This window comes from Hemicordylus capensis, chromosome 4 (assembly GCF_027244095.1).
Source record: "Hemicordylus capensis ecotype Gifberg chromosome 4, rHemCap1.1.pri, whole genome shotgun sequence".
Classification (NCBI taxonomy): Eukaryota; Metazoa; Chordata; class Lepidosauria; order Squamata; family Cordylidae; genus Hemicordylus; species Hemicordylus capensis.
In genome coordinates, this window is record NC_069660.1 from 75,013,245 (window position 1) to 75,032,054 (window position 18,810).

The following is an 18,810-nucleotide window of genomic DNA, read 5'->3' on the forward strand; positions in this document are numbered from 1 at the left end:
ACACAACGTTCTTGCAAGAAAATTAAAGACCTACTTTTTTTGTTTTGTTTTCAAAAACAGGGGAAATGATTAATCAGAAAATTCCAAATCAGCCCTGATTACAATTCCATTATTACTCTTACATCCTCTCAGATTGAATGCTGTATTTTGAATGCCTCTTTGTACCTCCCCCATCGCTAAGATAAAATCAAATGCATATCTGATGAAATATGCCAGGTTTTCTATGTCTCTAGCATTCTCAGTGTAAAGAGGGCTTTACATTTCCTGCCTCATCCTCACAACAATAGATTGAAGGTCGGCTAGAAAATAGTGACTTGCCCCTGACAATCCTGTTTGTTTCATGGCTGATCAGTTCTGCTTTTTTTCCTGGCAGGGTTCCTGTGAATGTAATAGCTTATGAAAACTAGAATTCAGCAGCAATCTTAGTGGAATCTGAGCCCCTTCCAATTTTTGTTGGGATCGGGCCATAGCTCAGTGGTAGACCATCAGCTTTGCATGCAGGAGGTCATTAGTTCAACCCCTGGCATATCCAGGTAGGGCTAGGAAAGACTCCAGCCTGAAATCATGAAGCCCTGGTAACCGTTAGTGTAGAACAGGGGTTCCCAAACAGTGGTACTCCAGATGTTGCTAAACTACAATTTCCATCACAATAAATTATTAAATAAAGCCACAATAAATTATGGCTGGGGATGATGGGAGTTGTACTTTATCAACATCTGGAGTACCGGTTGGGAACTCCTGGCATAGATCAAGGCTGCAGAATTTCAGCCCTCCAGCTGTTATTGGATTACAACTCCCATCATCCCCAGCCACAGTGACCAATAGTAAAGGGTCATGGGAATTGTAGTTCAACAACTGCAGGAGGGCCAAAGTTGTTTAGCTCAGGTACAGATGATACTGTGCTAGATGGAACTATGGTTTGACTTAGTATAAGGCAGCTTCCTATGTTCCTGTGATTGCTGTGTTTGAATGCCAAGAGAAACCTTTCTGGTTACATTTCTGCTTGTCATGCAGCTCTTAAAGGCACAGTAGAAGGGCCAAGAAAAGGTTTTTCTTGGCCCTTCTACTGTGCCTTTAATCCATGGCTGACCAGGAATTTGGAGTTGGATTATATATAAACACTATTTATGCATTTCTCCACAGAAGTCCATATAATAAAGTCATGGAAACACAGAGTTGGAGGCCACCAAAGGACCTCTACTTCAGCTCTCTGCCAAATGAAGAACAATATAACTGTTAGCTTCTAGAGGTTCAGCCTATTCAACCCACATCATTATGATGTCCCTGGAGTTCTTTCAAGGGTCCCTATTCTTCACCCCTCTCCTTATCCTGGTTCCCCTAGTAAACTGGATCAGATAGGGAGTCTAGTCACTGCAGTTTCCTGACTGGGACTAAATCCAAATTAAAATATACTTTAAATTGGTAGTTCTGAATGAGTATGAGGATTCTTAACAACAACTATCGGGAGGTTTTTTATTTTATTTAGAGGGCTACCTGGGCTATCAAATTATAACTCTGCCAGCTTCTGATCTCTAATCAGCCAGCCGCCCCTGCCCCCCCACCCACCTGAAACTTACCATACTTCTTTCTTATTAGCTTGGCTGAAAGGACAAAGTGTTTTATAGCTGCTTCCCTTGTAAACACAAAGAAATCTTATGCTGCCTTAACTAAGGCTTTATTCACAAGTAACTCAATTTTTCTCCTTCTTTCCTCCCTTTGTGATTCCGCCTCCCACACGCTACAGGATCCCTACTGAGACAAACAACAAAACACAAAAGATTACTAGATAGAAAAAAACAGCACAAAGGTAATACTGTGAGATGAGGACATGAGGTGAGCCTAGAATTCCTCAGGATCAGAATGCACAGGTATAATTCTCCAGGAGCTTTCCCAGACAGCAGGCTTTGCCCTGGGTTTGCTGTGAGGCTTTATTGCAAGTTTGAAGTTGCGCCCAAAAACCTGATGCAAAAAGTGGATTTTTTTTTACCCCAGATATAAATCAGGCTACAACCTAACATGCAGTGAATACCCCCAATCGTTTGTGAAGTGCTCCCCGATAGCTTGCAGGGACTATGGGGTAAATTTGGCCGATATGTGAATGTACACCTCCATTCCGGAGGAGATGTGAAATAAAAGTCGGGTGTGCAAAACTTCCAAGGAGCAAAGCTTTTGCTGTTGCAGAGAAATCACTTATCTTCTATAAGTAATTGTACAGGAAGCAACTTTAATTGAGAAACAAGAATATGATGTTTATTACTAACTAAAACAGAGGCTAAGAAAACAAACAGACTCTTATGCGGGGAGAGGGAGAATTCAGGACAACAAGTAAGAAGGCTAATAGAAACTTAGATCCCACTGCCCAAGTCTGAACATAGACACAAAACATACAGGCAAGCATACCCCTAGACTAGAGCAGAGAAAACACTCTGCTCCAAATTCCAACCTCCCCCTTCTCATTGTCTCACTCTTCAGCCATTTATCTGTCTCTGAATCAGGCATGCCTTCAGTTTTGTGCAAATCTGTAAGTTCTGGCATTTTCTTCTTCTTCTCTGGCTGACAGTGATAATCTTTTAGGTGAGACCCCTTTATTAATTTGGCTTGAACATCTCACTTCTTGTTCCATCTCAATCTCCCCTTCTTGACAAACCCTCTGGTTCTGTCTCAGTCTACCCTTCTTGATGGAATCTCTCTGGTTCCATCTCAATCTCCCCTTCTTGATTGAGTCTCTATATTTTATCATCGTCTATGCTTACTTGTTCATTTTGCTGCTGTGTAGCTGTTTCGCCTTTTCACTTATTGGAAAATCCAGGTCACAGTCAGAGATCACATTGCCATATGACTTTTGCCTCTCATCAAAATATGCACAGTGTAACAGTCTCTGTGTTAGGATCAATTATTCTGTAGCTTTTGCTATTCAGTGCACAACCTATGAATATTCCTTCTTCACTTCTGCAATTTTCTTATTTATTTAAGAATTTATGCATATGTTCAGCATCAAAATACTCTAATATGTTTTAAGTTAGGTTTTGTCCCATTCTACATTTCAAAGGGTGTTACTCCTCTAGTTTTAGTTGGAAGTCTATTCTGCAAATAACTTGCAGTCATTACAGTTTCTCCCCAGTATTTGTTTTCCAGACCTGAGTCAAGAGGCATACTTCCAGACATTTCAGTCAAAGTTCTGTTCTTTCTCTCTGCTACTCCAATTTCTGCTGGAGTATAAGGTATTGTTCTCTCATGTTTAATTCCTTGTTCTTTTAAGTATTGCTCAGTATCCTTCCCAGTATTTTCCCCACCATTATCAGTGCGCAAAGCCTAGCAGAAATACATAGGAACATAGGAAGCTGCCTTATAATGAATCAGACCATTGATCCATCTAGCTCAGTTATGTCTACACTGACTGGCAGCGGCTCTACAAGGTTTTCCAGCAGGAGTCTCTCCCAGTCCTACCTGGAGATGCCAGGAAGTGATCCTAGGACTTGGGCATACAAACAATGTTCTACTACTGGGTTACAGCTAGGGATGTGTCAAACGTTTCGGGTACAGAACGATCTGTACCTGAAACAGCCGATTTCGGGTGATTCGTTCCCAAAACGAATCACCCTCCTAGCCCCCTGAAATGTTTTGGAGCGGAAACTAATCACCCCTGTTTCGGCTCTGAATTATCTGTTGTTTTGGCCCTCCATTTTGTGGCAGATAAAGTGCTTCTTCTTCCCCCTCCATTTTGAGCAATGACGTCTATTTGAATTTCCCACCTTTTTGCCTCCCATTGACTTTAATGCAAAAAGGTCCGATCTTACGTCTACTTGAATTTAGGGTCCCAGAGCCAAAAGAGTGAGGTGGGGTGGTAGTGCCTTATGGGTGGAGGCTACCATCCAAATTGCAGAGGGATTGGGCAAAGGGCTGATTTTTGGTGAATTAATAAATTGTATTTGTAACTCTGTATTGTAATACTATGCACTATACACATGGGCAGTGCAGAAGCCTGCTTGCAGGCTTCTCTGATGTACCTGGTTGGCCACTGTGCGAAGCAGGATGCTGGACTAGATGGGCCTTTGGCCTGATCCACCAGTGTTTTTCTTATAGTCTCATGTTCTTATATCTGTAGAGAGAGAAAAAGATACAGATGGCTCAAACAAGCTATTTACTATAAAAGAAGGCACATCTCGCAACCCTCATTCTCTCTTACACAAACACAGCAGGGTTCTATCTCATTTGAGTGGGGAGAAGGGATTCCATCCTGCCCAAAATTTTGTCTCTTTTTGCATCCATCCATCAGGAAGGGGCAGGGATGTGATTTCCCTCCAACAGATGTGTTCATTAGAGGAAAGTACAACAGATGTACTAGCTGTGGGGAAGACATTTGGATCCAAGACAAGAACTGAATAACAACTGTTGTGGCACAGTAAAATGATTGTCTGGACAGGCCTTCAGTGTAAAGGTGTGACAAAAGAATTTAGCATCTGTATTCAAATCCCCAGCTGATGTAAATTGGCCATTTGGGACTATGCCCCTTTAGATCACCTTGTCTCAACTGAATAATGTTCTGGTTACAGCCTATAGAAAGAACTTCTCCTTTTCTCCCTTATTAGCCCTATAGCTGGCAGCAGAGCTGTCTGACTGTCTCTTCCCAGTGATGCTTGCAATTGTTTCTGGATCTTCCTGGTGAATTAGTTGTCACTGACAACCTGATTGGTGCCTGGCAGGGGAAGATAATGCTGCAGTCATCTCAACATGAATCCCCTTTTGTAAGCAATGCAATTAGCAATTTGTTGTCCCCCCTTTTGTGGAGAGATGGAGATGGTGGGGGGTGGATTGCATGCCTGGTAGAAGTGGGATGGGACTGATCTGTGTAAAGAGTTCTGCAGAATGTCAGCAAATCTGTCAGCACGGACCGCATGGCTTCTTTTCCATAGATATTCGGCACGTGTGCTTTCCTCTTTGTCTGACAACTCAGTTGATCTAACCCAGCTATTCCACTAGCTCTGCTTGGTAGCATACCAGTAGTTTTGCTTTCTAGTAGAAGAGAAATCTGGTCCATTTTCTAGGTTCATGCTAAGGCCATGACCATAAAACTTCCCTCTGCCATCCCAGTTTGCATACAATGAAGTAGAGGAAGTATCCCTTTAAAAAGACATATTTTGCAGAGAGTCACTCCATACCCAAAGTTCCATGAACCTTGCCAGCCATGTGAACCAGTAGGGGTATTGCCACAGATTGAAGAACCCTGACTATATTTAGCGCAGAAAATGGATGGACCGAACCAGTGAATCAAGTCCACTAAAAATCTGTATTTGCAGATGCTTTACATGTTGTCTGAGGTTGAAGAAAATGGAGGGCTCAGCTCCCTTTCAGCTCTCCCATATATCTGTACCACTTCTGGGTAGCAATTTCCCCCAAAGTGCAGAAAGGCTCATGGAGTGGAGCAGAAGAAAGAGAGATGGGACTAGGGATGTGCACGGAATGCTTCATGCATATCCCAGGAGGCTGGGAGGTGTACCTTTAAAAAGGAGGCAGGCAGGTTCTGCCTGCCTCCTTTTAAAAATACTCCTCACTACAGGTGTGCACAAACCTGGATGGCCCGGTTTGGGCCAATTCAGTTCCCCCCCCCCCGAACCTCTCCTGGTTTGGTTTGGCTCGGGGGGAGGTTAATGAATTTAAGTACCCCTCTCCAATTAAAAAGTATATTCATGAACCCCCTGAACAGCTGGTGGTCCGATGTTGAGCCGGAATTCGGTCCGATGTTGAGCCGAACACTGAGGTGGTGGTGGTTTCAGCTCAACACTGAGCTATCAAACCAAACCACTTCAACTTCGAACAGGTTCAGATTTGAATCTGTTTGCAGACCCAGACTGGGGGCACTGAGAGGGCGGTGGAATGTATGTGGGGAGGGCGCCGGGTTTTGAGCAGAATGGGTGCTTAAGGGTGGGAGTATTCATTGCTGCTGAGTGCGGCGGGCACAGGGCCGCCCTGTGGGTGGGGCGCACAGGGAATGTGCCCTGTTGCCCTGTGGGCAGTCCGAGCCTGCCTGTTTGCACATCCTTACCCCTTACCCCACACCAAAACATTTCAGCTGGAGGAGGCCGAATCATTTCGGCGCCTTTCTAAAGAGGCACCAAAATGATTCGAGAACATCCCTACATGAGACTCCATTTGGACACGCTCTTTGTGAAAGCTGCTCAATATGTAATATGCTAACATCCCCACTGTTTAAGAAGATTGTATAGTATCATCTTTATTTGTGATGGGCTCCCATGGATGGATGGACTGATCCTGCCAGTACACCATTGATTCACTTCAAATTTGCTTAGCAACTTAGCCCCATGAATGTGTTGAGTATCTTGATAGAAATGGTGTATCAATATATTTGTTACTTCTTGTCTCCAGTGCTTGAGAAGAGTTGAGTTTGTAGATAGTTCGAGTTTACTTTGGGGATCACTCATCTGGGTATCACGAAGATTGTGTTGCTCTGGAGGTGTAATTGCTATTCATTTACCTAGAGGACCCTTGGTAATGGTACAAATCATTCAGAGGCACTGCAGACAGGACAGGCTTGAGCTGGCTTCCTCTCGCACAATCACCTTCCACACTTGAGGCACCAGAGACAGCTTGCAACAGTGTATTCACATCTGAGGTGCTGGAGGGCACAGTTCCATTTACTAGAGTATTTCAGCCCGAACATACCAGTTCACTTTGTGATGCGACTATTTGTGAGAGACATTGTGCTGCCGTTGGTGGAAGCTGCACCAAATTCCATCATGACCTTGTTTACTACAGTTCTGGCGTTTTGGATCAGTCTGCACCAGGGCTACACAACTTAAGCCCTCCTGCAGATGTTGGACTACAAATCACATCACCCCTGACTATTGGCCACTCACTATGGTTGGGGATTTTGGGAGCTGTAGCCCAATGACAATTGGAGGGCTCCACTTTAGTGCAGCCCTGGTCTATACAATCCCAACTGGAGTAAAACTGACACAAAGAGCCAGCATGGTGTAGTGGTTAGAGTGCTGGACTAGGACCGGGGAGACCCAAGTTCAAATCCCCATGATACTTGCTGGGTGGCTCTGGGCCAGTCACTTCTCTCTCAGCCTAACCTACATCACAGGGTTGTTGTGACTAGAAACCTAAGTATGTAATATACTGCTCTGGGCTCCTTAGAGGAAGAGCGGGATCTGAAATTTAAAAAAATGAAAATATCCCACTTCGTTTCAAATGACAACAGCTTAGCAAAGCATCTCAGAACAGATATCAAGGCAGAGAATAACATCTATTTGCGGAATTCGTTGTCTGCAGAACATTGTATGGAACATTTCACACGACTGCACTGGCGGGCAGGGGGAAGGCAAGGTTAAGCTTACCTTCCCCACAGATGATACTGGATTGGCCCCAGCTACACTGCCATGTACATAGCTGCTGCAGTGGGGACCACTGCAGCGTTTCGGAGGCCAGAGGAATTCCACAATGCACCACATAATGAGTGCAGTGCATTGGGGGATTCCCCTGGTGGACGGGGGCTCTAGGCAACCATCTCTGTTGACACACAATCCTGGAGCCTGGGTGGACGGAGTGTTCACTCAATTAACCCTGGCTAAAAGCCAGGCTTGAAAGCTGGGTTTGGCGCTGTGGCAGCACCAGGATTCATGTGACTCCTGACAGGTCTCATGGGCGGCTCTTGAGAAAAGTCTTTATGTCTCTCACATTAACATTATCTTCAGTATGAGATATCGTCTCAAACCTTTGCTCTCCTCCTTCTCCTCCCTCCCCCCTCCCCCTCCCCCCCCCACACACAGATTTCCTTTGGCTTACATGTCTCAGCCTTGCTTGGTGATGCAAGACACAACAAATATAATACCCTTTGTCTTCAGCTCTTTTCCCAACTTCTTAACTAAAATTCCCCCCTCTCAGTTGGTTGGCAAGCATGTATTGTTACGAGGCCAGAACTCAAACTAAAATACTCTGATGGGTGTCTCTGTAAATAAACTAGAAGGTGGGGATGCTTCAGATGAACAATCAAGTGATTTAAAAAGAAAGCTTTAGAAATGGTTTTCAATTTGCTTTCCAAAAATTAATTCTTAATTCAACGTCATTATTTTCAAAATATTCAAAGTAATTTTAAAACTGATATTTAGCACATATGTTACTATTCCTTCAAGGAGTTTAGGAAGCAGTTTATCCTCATAACAACCCTGTGAGATAGGGTAGGCTGAAAAACAGTGACTTGCCCAAGGCCACCCAGAATGCTTTCTAGTAGAGTGTGAATTTGAAGGCAGATCTCTCTGGTCCAAATATAACGTGTTTTCTACTTTACTACAGTGATTTATTTATTTATTTATTTAGCACATTTTTATACCGCCCCAACCCAAGGTCTCAGGGCAGTATATGTAAGATGGCCTAAATATAGCACACAAGTGGAAGCTTGAAAAAAATTATAAATGGCTTCATCCATTCTCTTCCCTTCATCCATTCAACCTGTCCACATACACCGATGCTCTCCCTCTTTCACACACACACCTGTCAAGTCCCTCCCTTGTCAGACATGCACACTTCCCATCACTACTCATTCCCCTTAGACCGAGTGTTCTTAGCCCAGGAAGGAAGAAGCCTTACTAATTAATTGGTACTTAATGTGACCAGGGCAAATAGCAGCTGCAGTGTGTGCACGTGCGCATGCTCTGGATCAAGAACATGGCCAGGCAGGAGGAAGTAAAGTTCCCCTCACCCCTCTGCAACTATAAGCTGAATCAGGGCTTTGTGTGACTGATATTTACATTTTTTAAAAATGGAGTCACCAAACGATGATGACAATACTACTACTACTACTACTACTACTACTACTACTACTAGTAATAATAATAATAATAATTATTATTATTATTATTATTATTACTATTATTACTTTTATTGTTCTTAATAATTCTTTATTCACTGTTAATAATTAAATTTAAATTACATTGAATAATTTCTCTACGAATCATTACATTTATATCCCACTTTCCTACAAATTAGAGCTCAAAGCTGTAGAAGACTCAGTCATGCAATAATTGTTTCATTAAGTTTGCTTTCCTTGTGCTTTTAGGTTTGCTCGTTTGGAGAATGGGAAAATACAGGCTCCTGCTCTACCCCAGCATTCACCTTTCTGTATTCTAGTGGCTCTGCCTCTCCCTCCATGTATCTCTTGCATGTCTCACTCCAGCTAATGTTAGAGGTTCGGGACAGGATTATACATTGACCTAATTCTGTTTGAAGCTACCACTACCATGAGACTGTCAGAATAATGTAGTTTGGCAGAGTGCCTAGTGGTAGTAAGAAAGACTTCAGGGTAATGGCTCTTCCTCATCTTTTATCTATATCTCTATGGACAGCCACATGTGGTCACCTGTGCTGAGGTCCTTTTTAGAACCCTGGGCACAGGGGCAGAACACTCAGACAACCACAGGGCTCTGTGGTCACCAGCAGTCAACACTGACTTGATGGCACACTTTACCTTTTTCTTCTTTCTAGCTGCTGTGCAGTATTATGCACACAATGGAACATAATGTTTTTGCAGTTGCACATGAGTGCTGTTTTCCAAGCACAAAAATTGTGCAAACTGAGTTGTGGGACATGACAGTGAAACTATTATACATAATGGCTGCACTATCGCAAAACTCCATGTGTGCACAAATTTCACAAGAGTGCTCTAGCACAGCTGCGAAAATGTTCCATTCCGCTGCGTGCGTAACTTTGGACAGTATGTTAGCCCCTGCATCCTGTGTCAAAATATAACAACCCAAAACACTGATATAGGTCTTGCTCCTGGGGCTGTATTTTAACTGATTTGTTTTACTGCCTTAAATGAAAAGGATTGATGTGATCATTTCAAATACTGAACTGTGTTTGGATAGGGGCCCCTCCATGTGTGGGGCCTACAGCAATTTCCCCCTTCTCCCCTGCAAGGCCCTGCCTGTGCTTGCAACTTCATGTGGCTGTATGCTAGACATTGAGCTTCTAAGCATGGAAAACACAGACATGCTGCTAAAGGGGCAAAGTTAATTTGTTTAGAAAAGACACTCAGCAAATGCCAAGTGGCTGCAGCATCTGGAGTTTGTAGAAGCATCCAGATGGAATAAAACCAACACTATCCAATTCTTAGCAATATCTACCTGGAACTGTACTTCGACCAGGAGACATCAGCTGCATTCAGATGATTCACAAAACCGCAGTTAAATGGGGTAGAAACTGAAACTCCATTTTGTCCGAATGTGTTCAATTGTGGTTTTGAGCTGAAAGTGACCTGTGGTTTGCCTCACCAAACTCCAATTTGAACCTTCGGTTTGCAGTAAGGTGCACCGCTAAAACTTGAGGCTTGGCCACCACAGCATTACATCTGAACATGGGCAATGCCATAAATGTGGTTCTGTGTAGTTTCTGGAACCTCAGTCATAGTGTTGCCCAGCAACAGGAACACCACCATGCCCCAGCCCTGGCTTGTCAGCCTGACAAACAGCAAAGTAATACAGGGACATTCCTTCTCCCCACTCTGTCCCTGGAAGGCAGGAGGGAAAGGGGATGGGATGACAGGATGGGCTCCATGAAAATGAAGTGACAATTATGTATGTTCACAAGCACTCCAAGTAGCAACATAAGCAGGACACCCCATTAGAGCACCAGAATGGAAACATATGGCAGGGCAGGGATATCTGGGGTTGGGTTTAAAAGGCCGCCCCCACGAGGGATTCTTGAATGGCCAAGATCTATTTTTTTGTACAATGATGTTGGAGAAGGGGGGGCAGCCCCTTCCCCTTGGGGGTACCTGTGCAGTCTCTAGGCTTACACATGAGAAGGACCAGGCAGCAGGATCAGCTTTGCCCCCGCTTAAGGAGCATTTCTACATGTATGACAATGACGAATGCTGATCCTAAGTGGACCGCTCACTCATGAGAGTGTAAGGCCATGGGGATACTGCCTCACAACTCATGAGAAGAACTGACTTTAGCGACATGGGTGTCGGGATGAATTGGGATGTGCAGTGACAACCCCCCTTTCCCACGGACCACTGTGGCACGAGAGACTGTCAGGCCATAGGGGCCAAATGCCAGGTGCCGCCAAACCAGAATGCTCTATATAAGCAAGCAATGGAGATAGGTACCTAGCTCTCCTGGTCTTGCCGACTGTCACCAAGAAGCTGTCAAAGTGTGCCCTCTGCCAGCCTGTCCACCCATTTGGACATGTCCACTTTTGCTTGTGCCCCGAAACGGCAACCCCACTCTCCTGGGGTCACCTGGAGCTTCCCTCTCCCACAATTCCCTGCAGTGGCTGATTGGCATAAGTCACAATGCCAGTCCAAAATCAGGAATTTTGAATGACAGTAAAGATCCATTCCTGCAATCAGTGTTCTGAGATGCGGGAAGGCTCTGACACATGGAGCATCAAAACCTCCTTTGTGCCCATTCAAGGCTTCCTGGGGGAGGAGGGGGTTGCAGTGCAATAGTTCTATCATTAACCAGCAAGAGTGGGGGCCCCACACAAGCGGGGGCCCCTTTGTTTCATTTGCTTGACTCATGAACATGCAGTCCGACCTGATACCATGGGTGTTTGATCGGACTCCTCTCCAGTGGACTGGCCCTCTCATAAGAATGCTAGTCCACTGGCAGCAAGCCATCAGGGAAGCAGGAATGTGGTTTGGTCTGCATGGACTGCTTTCCTGGGGTGAGCCCTCACAAGAGCATCCTTGGTCACTGTGGACCAGACCCCCCAGGATCCTTTGCCCTCCCTCATATACATATCTGCTCCTAGGAAGTCATCATGTCCCCCTCCCTTTCCCAAGTAACCAGAAAATAGTGCCCCCCAAGACCTGTCTCCTTCTCCCTAGAAATCATGCATGTGTGAGACAATTATGTTTTGGGGCTCTTAGGATGGTGGTGGTGCAATTGCTGTCAGAAGCAGCACTGGCATGGCATGGCATTTAAAGGGATTTAAATGCCCCTTTAATGCCAAAGATGGGCGGACCATTCCGAAAGGCACAGTCACACTAGGCTTGCCCCCTGTAGTATTGTGGCCAATTCATTCATTCATTCATTCGATTAGAGAGGCCAATGGCAGCCACTCTAGTGACGTGCTGACACCTTGCACACAGTCTGGCAGCATGAGTGGTACAGAGCTTGGTGGGATGTGGCCTTGGTGGACCAGGAAGAGGGAGAGGCTCTCCTGTCTTGAAAACGGAGGTTGCTGGACTACGGTTAGATGAATGTCTGCAATGCGATTCTTGGTTTCAAACTGAAACTGCGGGTCCGACGACCTCCAGTTTCACATTACATGCTAACGTGGCCTCTCTGTGTCATTCCTGCTCCTCCCTAGAGGAGGCTAAGGACCAGGTGCAGCTTGTTCTGAAAAAGAGCAGCATCTGCTGAAATCCCCCACTTCTTCCCAACTGTGAAAAGTGCAGGAGCCCTGCTCTGCTAAAAGCACTTAAGAAGTATATTCAAATTTATTAAGGCTCTACACATGATCTCTGTGTAGAGCCAAAATGGGGTTGATGATCAGGCAGCCCTTCCTGGGAAGTCGGATCTGCTGCCTAGACAATTACTGGCTCCGTCACGGAACCGGTTGGGGCGGAGGGTTAAGGGGGGCTTCCGGCCCCTGGAAGTCCCAGGATGACCCATGTGAGTGTGTGGGGCATTTGGGGGAGCCTCCTGATGCCAGGAGGCTTATAGCCTTCCCGTTGGGGGGCTACTTGTGAGTTGCTCTTGCGCCCGAAACCCAGGTTAAGCAGCAGACTACCCAAGAGGGTTTGCCACTGTGCCACTGCTGGGAGCTGCATGGTTCCTGGTGGTCCCCACGCGCCGTGGAAACTGGGCTATGCTCCCTTATCCCAGTTTCCGCTGCTCGTGAAAATAGCCTCATTGTCTTCTATTTGTCTACTTAGGAGGCTCCCCCAAGGTCCAGGATTTATGATTTTGGAGTCTGCCTGCTCTCTCTGAATCCCACAGCTTTTGAGAGTGGCAAAATATACTTAAATCAACAGGAGAGAAAAATGAAGCGCTTTATGTAACCTGGGCTGCTCAACACAAAGAGCCATTTCATAGAAAATGCGGTGATGTGATTAGGTGCTCAGCCATGCAGTCATACTGATTGTGTGACACCAGCAACAACAACACTAGCAATCATGCGGTGCCTGTTTGCTAATCTCACTCCCGTGCCAATGACCGGTTTCTCTCTCACACAACCCAGAGTAGTTCCTAATTATGAAATCCCTGGGCACAAAAGGATACTGACTCCTGCTCCATAAACTGGGATCCAGGCCAATTGTGCTGATCAGCATTAAGGCATCTCCAATCAGGGATTACTCCAAGAGCTAGCAAAGGCTCCTACCTCCCGCCAAATGTTTCCTGCTCCCCCCTCCACCAGAGTGGAATTTTACATTGTGTCAGACAATGCAGTCATAGCATATTATGGTTCTATAGCTTGAATAAATTATTTTAAGAAATCTCAGACGTTTCAAAAAGCCTCATTAGTTCACTCCTCTACCCCAGAATAAGCTGCAGAAGTCAATGCAACTAGGTATGTAGGAAATTGATTAATTACCTTAATTTCATTAATTATCTTACCACTGTAAGTATATAATGTATAGCAAAATCACCACTCCTTTAATAATGTTCTTTGCTACTTCTTTGTTCCCCCAGACTAGTTGCTCTAGAGTTGCTCCTGTCTCCAATGAGCAGCTGTTTCAACGGTTTGGCCCAAATACTTGCCTAATTCTTTTGTAATCCTGTGATTCCCCAGAATTTCCAGAATGTCTTATCAGGTTCACCTTGACACCTCTAAAGACCAGCAGCATCACCATATTGGCATGTTGTGGAAAAAATGTTAGTCTGTGTCACATTGTCCAATGAGCAATAGTCTTTCTGAAAATGAGAACTCCCTGACTATAGCAAGGATCTGAAATGTTATCATACTACTATTGCTACTACTATGACGATGATGACTATTTCTATACTGCTCTTCAACCAAAGTTTTCAATGCAGTTTAAATAGAAAAATAAATACATAAATAAGGTGGTTCCCTGTCCCCAAAGGGCTCACAATCTAAAAAGAAACATAAGATAGACACCAGCAACAGCCACTAGAGGGGTGCTGTGCTGGGTTGGATAGGGCCATTTGCTCTCCCCCTGCTAAATAGAGATGTACATATCAGGCAGTATAGAAATGTGATAGATAAATAAATAAATAAATAAATAAATAAATATAAGAGAATCACATTTTAAAAGGTGTCTCTCTGCTCAGTTAGACAGCAAGAAAAAAAGATTTAGCTCTTTGCTGAACTTCCTAAAGGCAGGGGCATGCACAATCACTTTTATAGCTCCATCTGCTATAGTTGCCCCTGGAAGGACTCCTTCATTGATGGCATTCTGGATTGCTGCCTATATATATTTTTAAAAATTATTTTTGCACCATGACATAATTTTTGTATTTATCTTTAGATAACTATCCTTAAGCAGTGGCAGGAGTATTTTTCTAGAAGGTAGTATGAGACTAGCATAGGTTTGGACCAAAGTGGGAAGGCAACCCTAAGGATTACCTGCGCATCAGTTTTAATTAGAAGCTATCACTTTGGGCATGGCAGATATAGGGGAAGTTGTGTAGTAGTCCAGAAGGGTTTTCTTTGACCCCATTTCTTTTTAAAGCTGTCAGTTTCCATTCCCTTTAAAGATGAACTGGCCAGAGGAATGGAGAGCAAAGCAATCTCTGCTTTCGTGCACACACACATGTGCAGACATGCATACCACAGAGGCATGAGCTGGCATTAGAAGTTCCCTTTAAGGAAGCCAGGCAGATTGGAGCGGTCAAAAAAAGAGGCCCTTGGCCAGCAGCTGCTCTAATTTAGCAGATCATGGTGCCTTTCTCAAAATGCTTCCACCGGATAGGATAGATTTCAGTAGCAGTCCATTAAGATCAAACCATTAATGTGAAACATAGACTTGTTTCTATTTGAGACGATAACAGTGTATGAGTGTTTCTCTCCATTTGCCTTGCCTCTTCATTGCTCACCTTATTACATTTTGTCTGGAGTGACCTCTGGTCTAGCAAGGGAAAACTGACTGCAGCTCATATCTAGCACAAGGTGAGAACAGATGCATTTTGCAAGGTAATGCTATCTTGGGGTAAATGATGCCCCCCAAAAATGTGTATCCCAACTCTAGTCCAGCCACTGTGTGTCTACATGCCAAGATGTAGGATGGATCTATGTCAAGACAAATGACATAGAATAAAATGTGGATCTTGCATGTCATTACTTGGTGTGTGATAAGGATTGATTAGGCTAATGGTTAAAGAGGGGGAGGTGGGCAGACCAGTGCTCAAATCGGGAGGATAACTTGTCATATGGAGGTGTTGAAGGATTGCTGAGCCTTGCCACTCCTTCTATGAATGGGCAAACTGAAAGGAGCTTCCCTTCCTGGTCCTATCTGATTTACACATCCCCCCACTTGCAAGATGCCTGCCAGGCCCTTTCCATAGAAAAATGGATTATTCTGCAGTCAGATTAATGGGCTTTCATTTTGCAAAACATCTGTCACCGTTAGTCCTGGACAGTGAGCGTGAAATTAGTTTTGACTGCAGAAAGGCTACGTCGGTGTGTAATATGTGACTAACATTACAACGGCTCAGGAAGCAAGCTGGTGAATGAAAATTACCTGTTGAAAGGATTAAGGGCTTTGTCTAAGTGCACAGGGAGGGGGGGAGGGGAGGGGTGGGGTGGGGTCATGTGTGGAAGCTGCAGGAGGGGCTATGTCCAGCTATATATATGATGCCTATCCATTTCTGGGAGCACAATATTTCTGATGTGCTCACACAAAAATACCGTATTTGCTGCAAGTTCTACATAGAATGACTATAAGAGAAAGGTATAGTGAAGGGAGGAGTAGAGGGGATGCAAGGGGTACTTGCATAGATGTCTGTATGGAATGAAAAAGCAAAGATGCAATGTAACCTGCATGGCATAGAACTGTCTGTCTATCTGTCCCCTTTTCGATCATCTCAATTATCGACTGTGACATAATGTAGACCTTGAAAAAAAAAATTCTTTGAATCTAGGAGCCAGTCCAAAAAATTGGGAGCCAGACAACAGATATGTGATGAAATTACCAGATTTAGTGATGGACTTTGTGGAGGGGGAGGGCAAATGAGCTTTTCTTTATTCCTGTTACAAGTTCATTAGCCCCATTTATACATCATATTCAGCACTCATATGAGTGTACACTATACACTGGTACAGTTATTCACGTGTTACGTTGAACACAGGTACAGCATATCTGTAGCATATATAGCATAACAGGTACTTCCTATCTGTGACCTTAATTTCAGAGGTTGTGTACCTAAGTTCACTTCTATCATAAATGAAGCTAGGTCATTCACACAGAAACATATATGTGTGTACAGACATCTGTACACTCATACAACATAATGTCCAAATAGGGCTCTCTTTAGAACATAAATATGACTGCCTGGGAAAAATAAAGATTTTATTAAATAACTCTACCTTTGAATAACCTTATCAAGGTACAGTTAAATTTCTAGGTGCCCTGGCTCCCTGGTGCCTGGGATTTGTCATGCCCTGACATATGGGATTGTGTGCAAAGTGTCCCCCTGTGTAACAGTGTTACACAGCTATTCAGCAGGTCTGCAACTTATAATCAGTAGATTAATAAATCAATGCTTGCTTTAATTAATTGGTGGAGGGGCAAATTTTGATAAGCAGGGGCTGTAAATTGAGGATGTAATTTATTTTTTGGAGACTGGTGCATTTACTATATTACTTTTGGTTCTACTATGTTACTGTAATAGGGAATGAAATTAAGTTGGTCTTTCCTTCTAACCATGAATGGTCACATCAATTTAAGTTACAGATCATTTAATATTTCCTTCAGTATCTCCAAAAGTCACTTATTATGAGGATTTTCACCTATACAGAGGTTTTACAGGGGCTCCATTCCCCAATGACTTGCAACTTGCCAAAGCTTAAGAGCTTTTTTAGACTGGCAACAGGTGATGTGGTTTAATGCTGGAGAAGCATTAGTGTATGTTATCTTTTTGTTTTCATGTTTTTGTTTTCATGTACCTATTTTTAGTCTACTTTCCAGTAGGCTTATGAGATCACCCAGCATTCTGTGTGTGTGTGTCCATATGTCCTCCTCTATCAACTTCACAATGCCTGTACCATTATGAACCAAATCAGGTACAGCTGTAGGGACACCTCAACTATGTAGTTTGTGATGACGGTTACATTGAGGTTATATGGGGAAACCTCAATGGCATGGTTTATGATAATGTCATCTACCCCAAACCAAGATGGTGGATGTGTGAATGTTTGAGGCACAGGTGAGCTAACTTGTGGACTGTCTAATCGATTTGAACCAAATTAGGTACAATTGTAGTGAGTGACACAGAGAGACAACTCAGTGGCATAGTTTGTGATGATTTCATCCATCCCAATTCATGGAGGACGTGTTGACTTTTGAGGCTCAATTGGGCTAACTTGTGAACTGCTTAATTGATCTGAACCAAGTTTTCTCCAGCCTCAGGGGCACACAGGGATGCTTCCTCCACATGGAGGAAGGCCAGAAATGGGTTGCTCAGCAGAGAGGCAAGAGGTGTGTGCAGTCACTTGGGAGGAGGGAGGGGAGCTGGAAGGAACTGACCACCTCCCATCCTGGTAACAGGGGGAACTCTCCCCTCCCCGCCCCTCCAACCTTCCCTGCAGCTGTCACCACTGCACCCTCACTGGGTAAATATTTAGGTAAAGGGGACTCTCCCCTCCTCGACCCCACCTTCCCCGCAGCTACTGCCACCACCGTACAGTGGGGTTTGGTGTGGGGGTTTTTACGGTGCAAGGGGGGGCTTTCTCCTCCTCCCATCGCTGCAGCCTCTCCAGCCCTCAGAGAGGGGTGGCAAAATGAGGAGCGGCAAAATTTGCCTCTCCTCAAATTTTGCCGCCGTGGGCATTTGCCTACACCACCTCTCCTTTAATTTGCTACTGGCTAAGCAGTAGGGCTGTGCTTGAAGATGTGAACTGGATCAGATCAAATCTGATTCTGATCAAGTGTGTTGGTGCACTGATGCATTGGAGGGTTCCTGCACTGAACTGGACTGAATTATGATTAGCTCCCCTTCATTAGTCAAACAGCACCAATGGAATTTAAAAACCTCTGCTTTCCTCCCTATCAGCTAGTCCATAATGCCCCTGGAGGCGGAAACAATGCCACAACTTTTCTGCCTCCAGGTAAACACCCCTCACCCACCAATCCAACCTGATCCAGTGCAGAGTATATTGTACATCCTGGTATCAGATCAGGAACATAGGAACCTAGGAAGCTGCCATATACTGAGTCAGACCATTGCTTCATCTAGCTCAGTATACGGTCCACAATGAATTGTTGGCCCAAATTGATGCAGAGCTCTACTAAGCAGGCCTGGTTCTGGTTAGTGCCTAAATAGGAGACCATCTGGTAATGCACTGCCTTGAGTTTTTTCCATGGAAGAAAGGAATGATATACATGTAATAAAGAGATGAATTCCCTACTTTCTCAGCATTTAATTCTTTGGGTGAAGGAAGTTCACAGAATGTGGTATGGCCACCAGCTTGGATGGCTTTAAAGGGGGCTTAGACAAATTCGTGGAGGACAGATCTATCAATGGCTACTAATGTTGATGGTTATAGACTAGTTCCAGACTCAGAGGCAGGATGCCTCTGAATACCAGTTGTGGGAGAGAAGCAGTAGGAGAAAGGACGTGCCCTCATCTCTTGCCTGTGGGTTTCCCACAGGCAGCTAGTGAG

General features: G+C 44.4%; 1 protein-coding gene across 5 annotated transcripts in view; it reads left to right on the forward strand.

Annotated features, from left to right (window-relative positions):
• Window positions 1-18,810, forward strand: part of GRM4 (glutamate metabotropic receptor 4) — a 600,709-nt gene that overhangs the window by 558,290 nt on the left and 23,609 nt on the right. The window lies entirely within an intron of this gene.